The 15,748-nt window shown below is 37.0% G+C and overlaps 1 protein-coding gene across 3 annotated transcripts in view; it reads left to right on the top strand.

Moving 5' to 3' along the window:
- The window catches only part of SYT1 (synaptotagmin 1), a 338,121-nt gene that overhangs the window by 266,257 nt on the left and 56,116 nt on the right, over positions 1-15,748 (top strand). The window lies entirely within an intron of this gene.

Here is a 15,748-nt window from a genome sequence, read left to right as displayed (position 1 = left end):
TGTAAGTTCATATCACAGTGAGTTGTGATGTATATACTTTGTACATGGCTTCTCAGTTGGAAATCTGCTGGAAAACACCAGCAAGATGCACAACAGCTTCTCTACATGATGCAAAAGAGATGCTACAGTACTTACTGCCTTTGAAAGGGGTGAGATGCAAGTGGTCTCTAGCTAGGAAGTGACAGACCAATTCTGGGAAGCTTAATATGTGATATTCCTGTGCACTTCCTTACTTCCTCTTCTAAAGAGGTAGAAGGAGATGGAAGAGTGGTCCTGAAATAGGTACATCTAATATTTCGGTATGGTTCATAGAAGATGGAGACTGGCAAAGTGAGTAAGCTGCCTATGTTATTGAATCCTCAGCACTGACATTTGCAGAGTTAGGAGGAAAGGATATTTTTACAAATGTCACTGTCAAATCTCAGTAGCAAATCACTGTCGTTTTCTGTTATATCAGAGATGGACAGATGATCTAATAGGCCTTCCCCATCTCTAATAGTAACAACAGTTAGTTCTTATACAGCTTGCAGATATCACACTGCTTTGCAAAAGAAAGTGTCATTATTGCTATGGAGATGCTGTCAGAGCATTAGACAGATTTCAAAATGTGAGGTCTCCTTTATTTAGCTTCATGTTAGATTGGATCACTATGTTTTCTGCATGGTGTTCAAGTTTTGTCAAACTCATTTCTTACACCGAATTAAAGCTTCAAAATGTTAAATCTAAGGGGTTTTAATTTTCATGTTTTGTGGCAAAGTGACATACAGTCACTGTATTGTGCAGCATCTGTCCTCCAAAGGAACTGAATTTGATAGTGAAACACGGAACAAAACAGAGAATAAGAAAGCCTGATTTGAAAATCTTCAGTAGTTAATTAGTTGTTTTTCATCTTTAAGTTGAAGATGTTGAAATGTTGTGATTTTAACAGTAAAATCATATGACTCAAGTTGATTAGTTACTGTATGTGTCAGGCTATTAGAATTATGCATTTCTTTTCTCACCTTTAGTGCTCAAACTACTGACAATCCCACTATAAAGCTTTGTTGAGTATTTTCTTTCTTAACTCCCTCCCTGAAGGAGACACCTACCTTAGGAAATCAGGGACAGTCTTGTGTTATAACTAAAATAATGTAATTGGCTAACTTGAAATCAAAAGGTAACTTGTCTTGATTCAGCTCTGATAGTCTGGCTTTACAGATGCTACATTCAAATGAAGAAGACACAAGACAAGAAAGAGAAGTTCAGTGGTAGTGTTAAACTCAGGCTCTTTTGGTGCCCTTCTCTTTCTGGGCAGTATTCATTCTGAGATCTGAAAAACTTATTGTTTATTTGTCAAAAACATTACTGTTCGACTTTCAAGTGTGAAAGGGCATTTTAATGTTAAAGTGTGCTGAGAAAGTAGATCCATGCTAAGCATCTAATAATCCATACACAAAAAAACAGTTATATTAGTACTGACAAGGCATATTCCTAAAGATCTTGTAGAAGTCCACTCATAGGTACAAGGCCAAAGCAAGGAATAGTGGACGGTTCCTCACCTCTGCTTCTTAGCGTTATTGGGGGCTTATTTATTGCTTAAATATAGGATATTTTAAAATGCTGAATAGAGAGAGGCCAGAGGATTCCAAATCCATTCAAGGATTTCAAAAGCACAGGACATGGATGTTAATCATACAGTGGCATTTGGAAAGCAATGTTCTGAATAGCAGGGGTTTTAGGCTTTTGGGAAAGATACTAAGAGAGATCAAAATCATCCTAGGGTTCTCCCGAAAAAGGCTTAAGCAGAGTTAATGTCATTTAGCTACTAGAAGTATTCTTCATGTAACTGCAAGTAATTCCTTCAGATGGCTGATACATCAGTCATTTGCATGGGTCAAAGTATATTCCAAGGCACTAAAGCTACAAAAAGGTGTTTTTGGTGAAAGTTGCAGAAGAATTTCCAGGGAATTCAGCCATAATTGTGGAGTACTCCCAGTTACAAAACTCTGTTAATCTGTGAGGAATTGCAAATGTATCTGCAAAATCAGATGAATGGTGTAAAAGGGCCACAGGGCATTCTATATATGAAATTTTCCTGCATTGTTCTCCATTTGGACTTAATGTACCTACTTGTTTTCTGACTGCCACCATCAGTGAATGCATTATCCACAGGCAGAAATTGCATTCCCACTGGGATTCTAGGCAGAAGCTTTGCAATAGTCCAGAGTAATACTTTATTTCCTTTCTTCCCTCCCTTTGAAAATCAACAGAGACCAAAATCGTTGTCTGATTGTGGTTACAAACCAGAATCAGGAGCTATGGGAAGCTGTAAGATGGCTGTATCAAAATACTCCATTTTAAGTGCCATTAGAAGGACCTTCAGAGCAGGGACCAGCATTTTAGCAGTCACAAGGAAAGCTCTCACAAAGAGGACAACAGCTTTTTCATTAAAGGTTGAGTCCTACTATGCCACTCTGGTCTCCTTATTTTATTGTGCCCACTCCACTTAGAACTAAAACATCAGAATCATCAGAGAAAAATGTATTTTTGAAAAGGTCAAAGACAATGATTTGGGAATAGTGGACTGAGAAAGAAAAGGATTAGTGATTTTCTTTATTCTTCTCCTCTGTCAGCTCTTAAGCACCAATTTAGACCATGTTAGGGATTACCATAGTAACCATTTAACCTCTTTTCAGAGCCTGTTGTGTTTCAGTTTAGTTCAACAATTAGCTTAACTGGCATTTGAAGCACTTTTCATTGTACCTGTGTCAGGAATTAGCACCAAAAAACCTTATTGTAGAGAAATCACAGTTAGCATCTAGAACACAATACTGTCTTTTCAGTTCTGTGTTATGAAGCTATTATGGTTTTCTATGCTAATTTTTTAAGAGGTGGAGTACATGAATTTAGGAGGTATTACCAGGTCTTATTTTTAGGCAGCATGGATGAAAGCCAGAACTCATTCCTACAGTTACTTGTTCGATTGTATCGTAAAACTCAGCCTTCCACCAAAGGCCAAATTGGCTGATGTGCTGTTGATGTTTTACAGGTGATACAGCAGGGTGGTTTCCATGCAATCAACCCTGTATTTCTTTCCTGTTTCTTTTCTGTGACCTTCTGCAGCTTAGTCCATGATTGCTATCATAACTTGAGAAGCACTCAGGACATGATGATTTAAAGTAGATTCTAAAAACCTTTGGAACAGCAGTCTTTTTCTCTTGTTCATGTCTAATTCAGTCTTTGCAGGATGCTGTTGAACAAAATAACTTGCAGAAAAAAGCTTTTTCATATAATATCTGTGTTTCTGCTTTTTATACATTCTTCCCTTGTAAGTTAATGGACAACTGACCTTTCTTGGTTTTAATATTTTGCAGCCTATGACAGTTCCTTTTGAAGGACTGATTATGGACAGTCTTTCAGTCACACAGATTAAAGTAAATATTATTCTTGGATGTTCATCGGTAACTCTACATCGTACATAAGATTTAAAGAGATGAACAAGATAGATGCCAATGCTTATCTGTACCTTATCTAAGCACGAGCATTTATAATGTTGGTGCTATACAATTCAAAAATTTTTAACCTCTCTGTCATCTAGAATTTGAATAATGAGGAATTTCTCTTCAAGAATACCACTGTCTCACCGCCAAACCATTTCTCCTCTCTGTCTCTCCATATTTTCATAGCACTGGCCACAGAAAAGGAGAAAGTCATAAAATGCTGACCAGTCTCTCAGTTTCTGATTGGTTTGGTTTTTTTAATTTTTTTTTATCTTTTACCGTTAATTTGTACACCTGAGTGAGTCAGTTATAATTAAGCACTTTATAGCCTCCAAAGTTAGTGTTGCTTTTTAGTATCCATCTTGACCAGGGATCAAACTTCTGTGAATTACTCCACCTCCTCACTTCTCAGAATACTCTCACTCTCTCTCTGTGTATGAGATGTAAGCCTAAATATGGCACAGAAATACATCTTTCTTTTTTTGTTTTTTTTTTTCTTTTTTTTTAATAATGCATCTGGGATGGAAGCTTTTGTGCAGATCTTAATAGTTTCCTGAGCAACCTTTAATTTCATTACCCCTAGGTAATAACTTTTATAACCCCCTAGTCCTAACTTTGTGTTTTAAATTGCTAGCTGGCTGGTTTGCTCACTGTGCTACTGTAGTTCTGTCCTTTCCAATAGCAGAGTTTCCAGAGTGAGACTTTTTTCTGTGGAGGGCTTGAGTATGGTCACTGCTAATGAGTTACTCCTACTGCTGTCTCCTTAGATCAGAAAACAACTCACTTTGAGCTACAATCAACAGTGAGCAGGTGAAATTAATTTCTGATCTCCTTTTGGATCCAGATGACATCTGTGTATACTTCTTGCTGGCCAAGCTAGAAGGAAAAAACTAAATGAAAAGAAATATCTGAAACAATCCAATTACATGGAGGCCAAGACATTTTCCTTGAGCATTATAGCTGCAATTACAATTACAGAAATAGTGCCAAAGGTAGGAGTTCCCAAACTAGCAGAGAGAAAGAGAGTTCAAAGCAGTATGGTGTTACTCCTTGATCATCTGGATGCATTCACCTACAGCAGAAGAGAATTAAGAGTAATTGCTGCTTCCACTGTCACTGATAATGGGAACTAGATTTTGGAACTCTTCTCTAGTGCCTTTTTCCACTTGTGGCTGACCTTGAGTTCAGATCTCTTCTTACACATAAACTTTGCCATAAAACTCTAACCTAAATCATTCCCTAGATGATATGGAGTTTATAATTTGCTTTTGTTGCCACTGACATAGAACGTGGCATTGCAGCTCAGTAATATGGAAGGCAGTGAACAGACAGCGACCAAGCTTCTCAGTAGATCCCTAACCAATTTTAGGTGCTACTTAAATAACTTCTGGTAATTTTCACAGCTGATTGTTTGGAATCCAGTTATTTTAACTTAATTTTTTCACACCTCCTTCAGTACCTGTGAACATTAACAGAGGATCTCTGCTGATGAGTGGAGCTCAGGCTTCAGAACTGGCAGTAGTTCAATTTCTTGTTAGTGCCCTGAGGTCTGCAGCTGACATCCCGTCTGTTAATGCCCAGTCTGGAATTAGATAGCAGCAGATTATACTGAAAATGTTTTTACTTGTTCAGACTTTCACATTAATCAATCAGGCTGAACATTAATTTTCTGTGATGTTTCAGAGCATAGAAGTTTTCCAGGAGATGTGAGTCATTTGAATTAAAATTGATTACTCTAACTTTTTTGCGTGTACTTACTGTACAGAAAATAGGTACAACTATTACAAGTCTGTGACATAAATTAAAAGCTGCAGATCTTGCACAGCCTGTCTGTAACTCCTTATTTTATTTTTGTCATAGTAGGTTTTCATCCTTTCATTTTTCTTTTTCTGTGACTCCTAAACATTAACTGGGATATGACAATACATCAAAGCCCTCCAAAAAAGTAAACTCGTAACTTCACATGTGATCCAAATGTGCACATACCTCCCCATCCTCTTTTTTTCAATGAGGACAAATTTTTGCCATTGCAATTTGATACAGCTGCTGCTGATGTTTCTCTAGGTACAGAATCATACTTTTCTACATAACCAATAAATTGTGAAATAATTTAAAATCTCCTAGAATGCTTAATTATTTTTATAGAATGTCTGTCTGTGATACTAATTAGTTGCTTTCTTAATTGATATCACTATGCCTTTAGTTTTATCCATCAGACTAAAGGAAAAATATACATATATAGTCTGTTGAAAGTTACAATTTTTATGACTAAAAACTTGAAATCCAAAAATTTATATTTTCTGATGTGTTGATTGAAAATGAGAACATATTTCAACTAAGATTTGCTGCACCAATCATATACTGCAGAATTACTAGAGAATATTGGCTTCCTGCTTGGATTTCAGGTATACAGTTCTGCAATTACAGAATCACAGAATTGTCTCAGTTGGAAAAGACCTCTTAAGATCACTGCTTCCAACCATCAGCACATAAAACAATAAAATATATAATATATATGTATATCAATATCTGTATCACCCTTTCCACTAGAGCATGTCTTGAAATGCTTCATCTACACAGTTTTTAAATTCTTCCAAGGATGGTGATTCCACCACCTCCCTGAGCAGTCCTTTCCAACTCCTTACAATTTGTTGAGGATGACAGGTCTTTAAATTCGATCTATTATTTCTCTTGAGCCTGGACTAGATAACAGTAACACTTTGTTTCTGAAAAGAAATATATCTCCCATTTCAAAAACCTTTCTTTTGCTTATAAATATTTGTATTTTTTAGTAGGAAATTTGGCGTTTTTCTAAATGATCCAAGGTTTTCTGCCCTAAGTCTGGAAAACTTGTAGATCTTAAAGAAACATTTTAAAGAAGCTCCTGTAACCAAACTCAATGGAGGAAACAAGCAGTATCCAGGTAACAGTGCTCTTCCCTCTGTGCCAGCTCAGCAGGAAGGTGGCACAAGGAAACCCCCTTACAAACTACAGTTAGACCTTTATTGGGTTTGAAACAAGGAGCTGGAAACCCTCCAATTCTCAGCCCACTTTGTCCTGGCTGCATGTCCATCAGCTGCAGTTTAGTTTCTTTGTGCTAGTACTTAGAATTCTTGCTGTATGAAACTGTACTATGTACAACTAAAAGCACTTCCTCTCTGACAATCCTGTTGCATTGCTACTCACCATTATGTTAATCCTTGTATCAACAACTTATTTATCAGCAGAAATGTTTTTCAAATCTATAGAAACAGCAAAAGATCTTGAACTGAACAAAAAATCTTTTGCATGTTTCCTTTAACAACCAAATTTACAACCATCTTATCAGTCATTCAGGTTTCAGTTGAAAAGACCTGTTTTCTGTAAGGCCATGTGGCTTAACATTCATTATATTTCATTGCTATCGAATCATTACTAATGCAAAATTTTATGAGTTCTTACTTTGTTTCATCTGTGTTTGCTATGAAGCAAATGGCTGATAAGATACCACCTTAATTCCTTTGGACTTTTTTTTTTTTTTTTTTTTTTGAGTAAAATGGGAATGACATTAGCATTATTCTAGTCTTCTGGAGTTCCCCTTGTGGCCTAAGATTTATTAAAAATTAAGATCATTGAGCCAGGGATCTCATGATAAGTGCGGTCTTCTTTCCTAGCTTTTTATAGATGACTGCAGTGAGCTCTTTCTTTTGACTGAAGAGATTGATGAAATTCAGTGTGTGGTGTGTGTGGTATTGTTTGCTGTTATGACCTCTGATGAGTTGTCTTGTCTTCCTAAAGAATGTTTTAAGAGTTTTTGAAACTGAAATAGCCAGGAGAAGAGGAGTAATAAAACATGTTTTTGCCAGTATGTATTTATCAAAAGCTTCAATATCTTTCAGTAGTTTTATGCCTGGTAAGGGCATGTCAATTGATTTTAATACATAGAATTACTTAGCAAGGACTCATTCTTGAACTGAGTTGACTTATTTAATAAGCTGCATTTGCAAGGCATTGTAGAAGCAGGTATGTGTCGTTTCAACTGGAATAAAACCCGAAACGATTGAAATTATATGAGAAAATATTGTTCATATTTCTGACTTCACTGAAACTAGGAAGCACTAGAACGGAGTGGCTCTGAGCTTTTCTAAGGGTTTTCAGCTTGCCACTTTTCCAGCTGCATATCCTTGACTCCATCTCATATTTTTAGGCAGTTTGGATACTCTGGGAAAATCTGCAGTGCAAAATTTAGTAAAAGAGGACAGTGGAAGAAAACTTTCCAAATTAAGATGAGCAACGATACAGAAAGTGATTTCAAATTCTGCCTGTGCTTGTAGCACAGAAGCAGTGGATGGAAATAAAAGATGGCTGTGACTGGAATGAAATGATACCTGAAGCAAAAAGCTTTGTTCATCTTTAAAAATTACAGGTAGAGAATTGGCTTGTCATAAGACTTCACCCATCAGCTCTTAACTCCCATCAGATGTCTGTGGTTTTTCCATTTGCAAATTCAGTTCATTCCAGCTTGCTGTGCAGTCCTCTGGTCTGCAGCCTCTTCCAGGTTGTCACTGTGCCTGCAATGCAGTTAGGATCTTGCCCTGCCTTTATGGCTGAGTTTTCTTCTTGGAAAAGAGGTGACTACTGTGTTGTGGCTGTGTGGGATTTGTGACTGGGGTTATGGAATGGAGCTGCAGGTAGATCTGGAGCACCTTAAGGAGGAACATGAAAGCTAAACTGGTGTTACAGCAAGCAGGAGATGAGAGAAAGGAGGATGTGTCAGGGGGAATTGAGTAAACCAGCCTGTGTTGGTATCACTGCAAAAATAAACATTTCTTTCTAACGTAGCTGGCACTGGTATGAGGTCCAGTTGTCTTCGTGGTTTGTTACAGAAGAAAAGGAACAAAATAGCTGGTTATGAAGGTAATGCACAAATTCCACTGCCTTTCTCTTTGTGGTTTTTGCAGATCGATTAGAAATATACTGTAAAGTTTCAGTAGTGGAGGCACTGAATTCACCTGATAGTCTTTCCCTGGGGCTGTTGAATTTCAGCAGAATTTACCGGCGGCTGTAGAGTATTACTCACTCCATCATGCCAATCATTCCCACCCACTGGTTTGTTTAATCTGTTTATTCTGTAATTCATTAACCAATAATGTATGGTCATCATAGCAAGGACTCTGTTCATACCAGCACTCAATACAGTACCACATAGAGTGGTACAACTTATAAGTAAGAAATCTGTAATTGATTTGATTCTTAATTACAGTTCTCTGCTTCCTACCAATCTTACACATTTTGGGATGTATGCTGTCATTTCAATCCATAGTCTAAAGTGCTGGAGTCAATTGCTCTTGGCATCGAAGACACTCTTAACAGCAGAAACTATGTTATCTAAGAATTAAGATGCCCATACTTATGACAAGAGATGTTTTCAAATCAAGCAAGACGACTGCACTCTGTGTGGCTTCCTATACCCTTTCACAGGAGGACATGTACTTTCTGTCAAGTGAATGCTCTGCACATACAATATTCCAATAATTGTGGAAAGCCTTTGTTATTTGACTTCTCACTGTGGTTAAAAAAAAAAAAAAGAACCAACAAAACCTTTCAAATGTATTACATTTCCTTTCAGTGTTGTACTTAGACTACTCACTAGAAGACTAGCCTTGTGACATGATACAGTTAATAAGTTTTCCATGCTGTCAAAAGTAATAATATTAATGTGCCATTCAGTTAAATTAATTTTGTTTTGTGCACTGGCCTGCATAAACATGAGTGACATTTAGAAATAAGATCAGGCAGGAAATGAGGAAAAGCCAAGTGGCAAAATAGAGCAAGATGTACACATTAAAGCAGAGAAGCCAGCTGCAAGCTTTTGTGGGTAGGCAGAGAGTTACAGAAAACCAGGCTATGATTTCAGGTGTGTTTCTTTTGATTCATCCCTCTCTTTCTGATTTAAGAAATTAATTTTCTTCTTATTTAATTAAGGACTCTGTATGTTTGGTAGCATTGTCTCTTGTTTGAAAGTCGAAGTGCTTATCTACTAATCTTTGATTTCAAGTGCTGTCAGCCACAGTGGTTTCATTTTGCAAGAGGCAGCTGATTGCAATGCTTTTAAACTCATGACCATGAAGTGTCATTTTCTACTAACAACAGTGTTTTCTCTTTCCATTTCCTCTGCTTTTTAGAAAGCAGTAATAGAAGTGCTTTCTCTAAACAATTAAAAATGTAATGAAAAAGACTAAAAGGAGAAAGCTGACAAAACCTGACTTGTTAATTTTTAACTAACATTGGCTGATTCTAATTATTGTGCATCTTGCTTTCAAATGTGATTTCCCATTGTGTTAGAGAACATTACATAATTTGAGCAGCTAAAATGAATGTAAACTTCTATCTTTATACATATATATGTATATATTGCAATAAGAAGACAGATATTTGTAGATATTTGTGAAGAATTTCTATGTCAAGTAGAGCTGTTTAGAGGGGGGGAAAAGGTAGACTTTATTTCTGCAGGAAGATTCTGCCAGGTCTGTTCACTTTACGTAAAGGTAAAAAATAGTGCTGGCAACAGAATTTGTATCAAAGGAGTCAGAGAATGAGACTACAGTAGAGAAATCAAAAAGAATAGGCAATTAAACCATTTATTTTGTCTATTCCTCTCTCCTACTTTATACCATGACCATCTCCCTGCAGATACCACCTCTTGATACCCTTAATGAATTCATGTCATTTGAAAGATTGTTCCTTGTCTGCCCTAAAACTTCTGCCTTTTAAAACTTAGCTCATGACCTTTGCTTCTGTTTCTGGTCTCCGTTCACCTAACATCAGTCTCCTTTCCATCTTTTCTTTAGTCTGTTGTCACTGCTAGTCCCTTTTTTACAGCATCAGAAATGGATCTTTGCCTCCAGTACCCTCTGTTTCTTCTGAGATCTCCTGCTGTAAGCTATTTCACTTCGCTTTGCTTCTTAATTTACTTTTTAAGCAGCTTGTAACTGAACACTCTACATTAACAGAACTTCATTTTATAGCCAAGTTTGTACATTTGAAGAGGATGTAACCTATGAAGGCATTTCTCAAATAATGTTAGTAAAAGCAAACAGGAGAGACTTTTGGTGACAGACAATATGTTCCTCCATTTTGGAAGGCAGGTGGGTTATTCCTCCAAATAAAGACTCATTCTTGAATAAAGAAATGCCCAGTGGGTCACTTCTCTGTTCATATTGTTTAAAAGATTTTCTTCAAAAACACAGTAGGTACAGTCATGAGAAAGATTGTTCCTTACCTCCAGAGGCATTTAGCACCTATTTACTGATAGCTGTATAACAGTGAGGCTGTTCTGTTTATGGGCATGAAATTCTTTTAGACATCAAAGGAACTATTATGCTTGTCAGATTAATGGCTTAGTTGTTAAAGTCCTTAAGTTTATGTTGACTGGGTTTATAGTTTAATATTTTGCTAGTCTGAAATAGCTACTTTTGTAATCAGCCTCTTGATTGAAAAGGCTGGGGAGAACTCTGCCTCTCCTATTCAGTCTCAGTACTTTATCCTAAAATCAGTTCATAGAATTTGAGGTACAGTGGAACTTGATGTTTATACGTGTTAATTTGATAGCCTCCAAAAGGAATATAATAACGGGCAGATGAATTTGCTCCGGCTTTTCTTTCTCTTGCTGGTTCTCCTTTATCTTGCCCTGCTGCACCATTTAATTCTAGCCTGTTTATGCAAACTGAGTTTTAAAAGCTTCTTACTCACATCCCACTCCTTTGCCTAATTGTGGCAGAATCATCTGAATATTGTGGGGTCATCTGGTCCCTGATTTGCAAATATAAGAGGAAAAGACTGTCATTCATTCCTGAAGGTCCTGTTTGAAATTTTCTGCTTTGTTCTTCAACCATTTATTTATTAAAAAACTCAGTGCCTTTGAAGCTGGTAATGTTACAGACAGCTGCTGTGGGAATACTATTGCAGGTTTATAGGAAAAGGGGGACATATTTCCTTTTCCTAGTGTGATCCCTGTTTATCCTGAGGGGTGTAGAGGAGCAATATTTTCCAGTTGTAAATTCCAGCTACACATACAGGTTGATAATTCTGCCCACTCTCTATAGTGATGTAATTGAAGTTATGGCTGCTCCACGTCATCCATTTTTGCACCCATGTGATTCTGTTACTAGGATTACTGTGGCATCTTTGCAGCTTACTGTATTCATGACTTACATGCCAAGAGAAGGATGTGGTTGTATTGGAGAGCTCCATGTGCAGGCAGAATATGATGGCCTCAAAACTGTCTGAAGCCTGTGGATGTGGGAATGGGGGGGGTTGTATCACTACAGTTTATCTGGATTTCTTAAATTTGAAAGACTAGTTTAGTTTATCTTATAAACCACCTTGGTGCTGTCCCTGTTTTCTTCATAGAGTTTTAAAACATTTTAGTTGGTGAAAAAAAGCATGCAGTGAATACTATGAGTTTCCACTGTAAATACTGATTGGTGGAATATTGATTTCTTTTGGGTCTCTGCCCATAAACCATGTCCATTTATGTTTCTCAGGCTTATTCAAATATCCACAATCAAAACTTGAAGTCTGAAATCTATTTCACCATGTTTATACTTCTACTGATTATTTTGGAGTCTTGGATCTGTTTAGGAAAAAGCATATGGTGCTGTGGCTAATTAGTTTGGTGTTGTTTTACCAAAAGAGCTGCAAGTATCAACTTTCTCACAATATCTTCCACAAAAATGTAGAGAATGCTTATATTAAGAAGACAGATATTGTTACTAGAGACTCTGCAGTACAAATGAGATTAATCTGCATAGATAGCATTTTTCTCTGCAGCTCATTAGGAGAGTGTAGCATCAAGGCAAGAATGACTGCTGATAAATATGAGAAGAAATCTGAGACAGGCACGAGCCACTTAGACTCATCTCTAAAAAGTCCAGGTTCTCAACAGGACTTCAAATAGCCTTTTCTAAGCAGAAGTGTTAGCAGTGTTGTCTGGGTCATTGATGTTCTGCTCCGTTGCATCTTCTTTAAGTGTAATGAAGTTATGAAGTTGCTTAGATGGAGTCTTTTGATTGGTGTTTAAGCATTATACATTAATAGGTTACTGTCTATGAACCTCCCAGTTGGAAGTTTCTAACACTAACCTACAGTTTCCGTCAGAGATCAAAGTAATTTACTAACATAAATTATTTATACATAGGGCTGAAAGAAATTCATAATAACAATAAGGCACCTCCATGAGATAATCACCATACCAGAAGCACTCATCTGTACCTCATAGCCCTGCAGGGGTTTGTAATTATCTCCTGTGATCCACACTTCTAGTGATTGCTTTTTGTTTCTTGATAGCAGTGCTGCCACTTGCAGTATTTTGCCTGACAATTATTTTTAAAAATTAAATAAATAAAAAACCAACCTAACAAAAAAACAGCTTAGGGATATAAAACTTATGGCTGGCATGCAAAGAGAAAATGTTACAAAGACAAGAAATATTAAAGGCATGCAGTTTGTACAGATTTTAATAACAGCAAAAGAAGTACTAAATGTGATTCTATAAGTGTTTAGAGTTACCTATAATTTTTCTTCAAGTTATTCACTGGAATGAGCCCATCATCTGCTGCTATTTCCCATGGCTTGCTGATGATCTATGGAAAACTGGCAGTTTACATGGTGCTGGCTTCTTCTCTGTTTCCTGCAGCTAAAATTACATTAAAAGAGCCTAAAAATACATTAAATGCTCTTATGAAATTACTCTTTTGTGTAGACAATTGTGGTATTTGCACAGAAGGATAACATTATTACAGATGGATAACGGCTTGTGAGAGGTGATGGTCACTGTGGCAATAACTGTGTTCATCAAGTACATCCTCCAGCCTCTGCTGGACCACTCACATCAGAAACAACAAATCCTAACACCTTTTTATATTTACTAAACACACTAGTCTGAATACAAGTACAAAAAAAACAAAAAAACAAAAAACAAAAAAAAAACACCAAAAAAAACCCCGGAGCAAAGCAACCAAACCCAAGTCAAAAAACAATTGGAAGCATAGTGCTTATTTAGTACAAAACAGATGTTTAGGTGGTCTGTCAATGAGATACATTTCTGAGGAATAAAAGAGAATACAAATTCCCATGCTGCTGTAGCCAAAGCTCTGCCCAGGTAGTTTAGAGGTGAGTCCAGAGGCCTTGATTGCTGAGTGATATATAAATGCAAAGTCTAAGGGACTAGAACAAGCTTTCAGACATACCCTGTTTCAGTCTTATTCAGAGCCACATGAATCAGCCATGCTAATTGAAACCAAGTCTACCACGTGATAGAATGGCAGAGAAGACTAAGCAGCTGGGTGAGCTCTGAAATGATAACAGAAATCAATAAGCAATTGATTTCTTCCACTCTGAACAAGCTGCAAGTGATAGATCAACTTCATCCATTACCCTTGCCAGTATGGACATCCAAAACCAGATGTCATCCAAACAGGAGCACATTTTGCTGTCCCACTACTATTGCTATGCAGACTGTACAGCTGAAATCCACAGTTCCATGATATGAGTCTATGCTGGGATTTGTAACAGTATATGCAGACAGGGAAGAATAGGAAGTTCTTCCATAGAAGTGCAGTCTGTGGTGTTAAAGACATCTTAGATTATTCTAGATACAAGTTATAAATGTAAATTTTCTGATACTAGGATTGCATCTTTTGAGCAAGGTCACAATGTCATTGTATCCCTCTGGAACAGATAAGGTTCTTTAAGGTACTGCTCCCCAGTGAGCCCCTTTCCAGCCTGTAGAGTCCTAATCTACTTAGCTGTCCCTTCTGCAGAAGCTGTGTTATATCTTTGATCCTGCTGCTTCTCTTAAAATCTGTTTCCAATTCTATCAAACCCTTTTTAAGGTGAGGAGGACACTATAACTGCATCAGTTTTCAAAATAATAGCATATGTGCACTCTTCACTGCGTTTTTTATGTGATGCACACATTTGACATCACAGCTATTTTTGTCGTGTTCTCTCTGAGCATTTCCAAATGATACATAACTGTGCTTATTCTGTATGTTTTCTGACCACTGGTGATGGCTGAGCTGATGTTCTGCAGAGAACAACCTATTACAATCCTTGGCTCTCCTTCCTAACTTGTAATAATCCTTTCAAAGGCTGTCATTTTACAGGTACTGCATTATTATTGCAGTTTCTGAGATTTTTTAAATTAAAAGAAACAACAACTACATGATGCTGCTCTTAATATATACTACTGTGGTCCATTACTGGGAACAAAATTCCACATACTCAAGGAAGTAGCCGACACACCTTTTTATAAGGGAGAAAGCTATAAACTCTGAATTATAGCTGAGTATCTGGCATGAAACTTGGATAAAAAGTGATTGTGAGTAAGAGCTATTGAGAGTAGAACTGCCACTGATGCTGAAAATTTGGCTTAGTGGATAAAGTTCAGTTTCTCTTAAATGACTTGGAAGCCTGGTTCCTCTTACATGGATGATAAAGTCTTTAGGACGAGGGCTGTCTTTTCTCTAGGAAATGCAGACTACATCCATGATTATGTGAGCCAGTTGTTTTCAGTAGTGTTCTCCAAGCTTTTTAGGTAAGGTTTAGATTTTGTCTTTTTCCCCTTGGCTCTTTTAACGTGGTGGATTCCATGTCTTTCTGCATTTTCTATGTCTTTTTGCATTTGTGGTACAGGGAAAAAGATGTGTAAAAAAATTTCCAATGAAAAATTATCTAATGTCTTAACAAAAAGTTTAGATACATCCTCAAAACTTTCACACGTGTAACCTTCCAGTTTATTTTGACCAAAAAATGGAACCAAAGAGATATCTTTGTACAAATGTACTTTATACTCTACTGCCAGAATAAATTGTGGAAACAAACATATGTCATAAGAAAGAGTAATTCTTTGCTGTCTGAAATGCTCTATTGGAGTGCTCGGTGCAACTTGGTTCTTCTTGTCTCAAAAGCAACCTTGTTGCCCCTCTGGAGAAACCATTGTGCCTGAAAGGAAGGAAGAAAGCAGCTTGGATCATCCTAGTGATCACTTTGAAGCAGTGCTCTCCGCCTTTTCTCTCTCTCTTATGTCTGCAAATTTAAACCTATCATTTCTCCTTAAAAATATTCCTGTAATTATGAATGTAATTCAGCTATTCCTTCTGCCAGGACTGTTAAGGAAGGTACCAGGCAATGAATTGCAAAAGGTTGCATTTGGCAGGATCCTAGATAGCTACAAGGCTGAAGTAAAAATTAAATTGTCCTAACTGTTCCTGATGTGAGGAGGGATG

Source organism: Heliangelus exortis, chromosome 1, assembly GCF_036169615.1.
Source record: "Heliangelus exortis chromosome 1, bHelExo1.hap1, whole genome shotgun sequence".
Lineage (NCBI taxonomy): Eukaryota > Metazoa > Chordata > Aves > Apodiformes > Trochilidae > Heliangelus > Heliangelus exortis.
The sequence above is the reverse complement of the archived record's forward strand: the minus strand, read 5'-3'. Positions and strand labels throughout refer to the sequence as shown.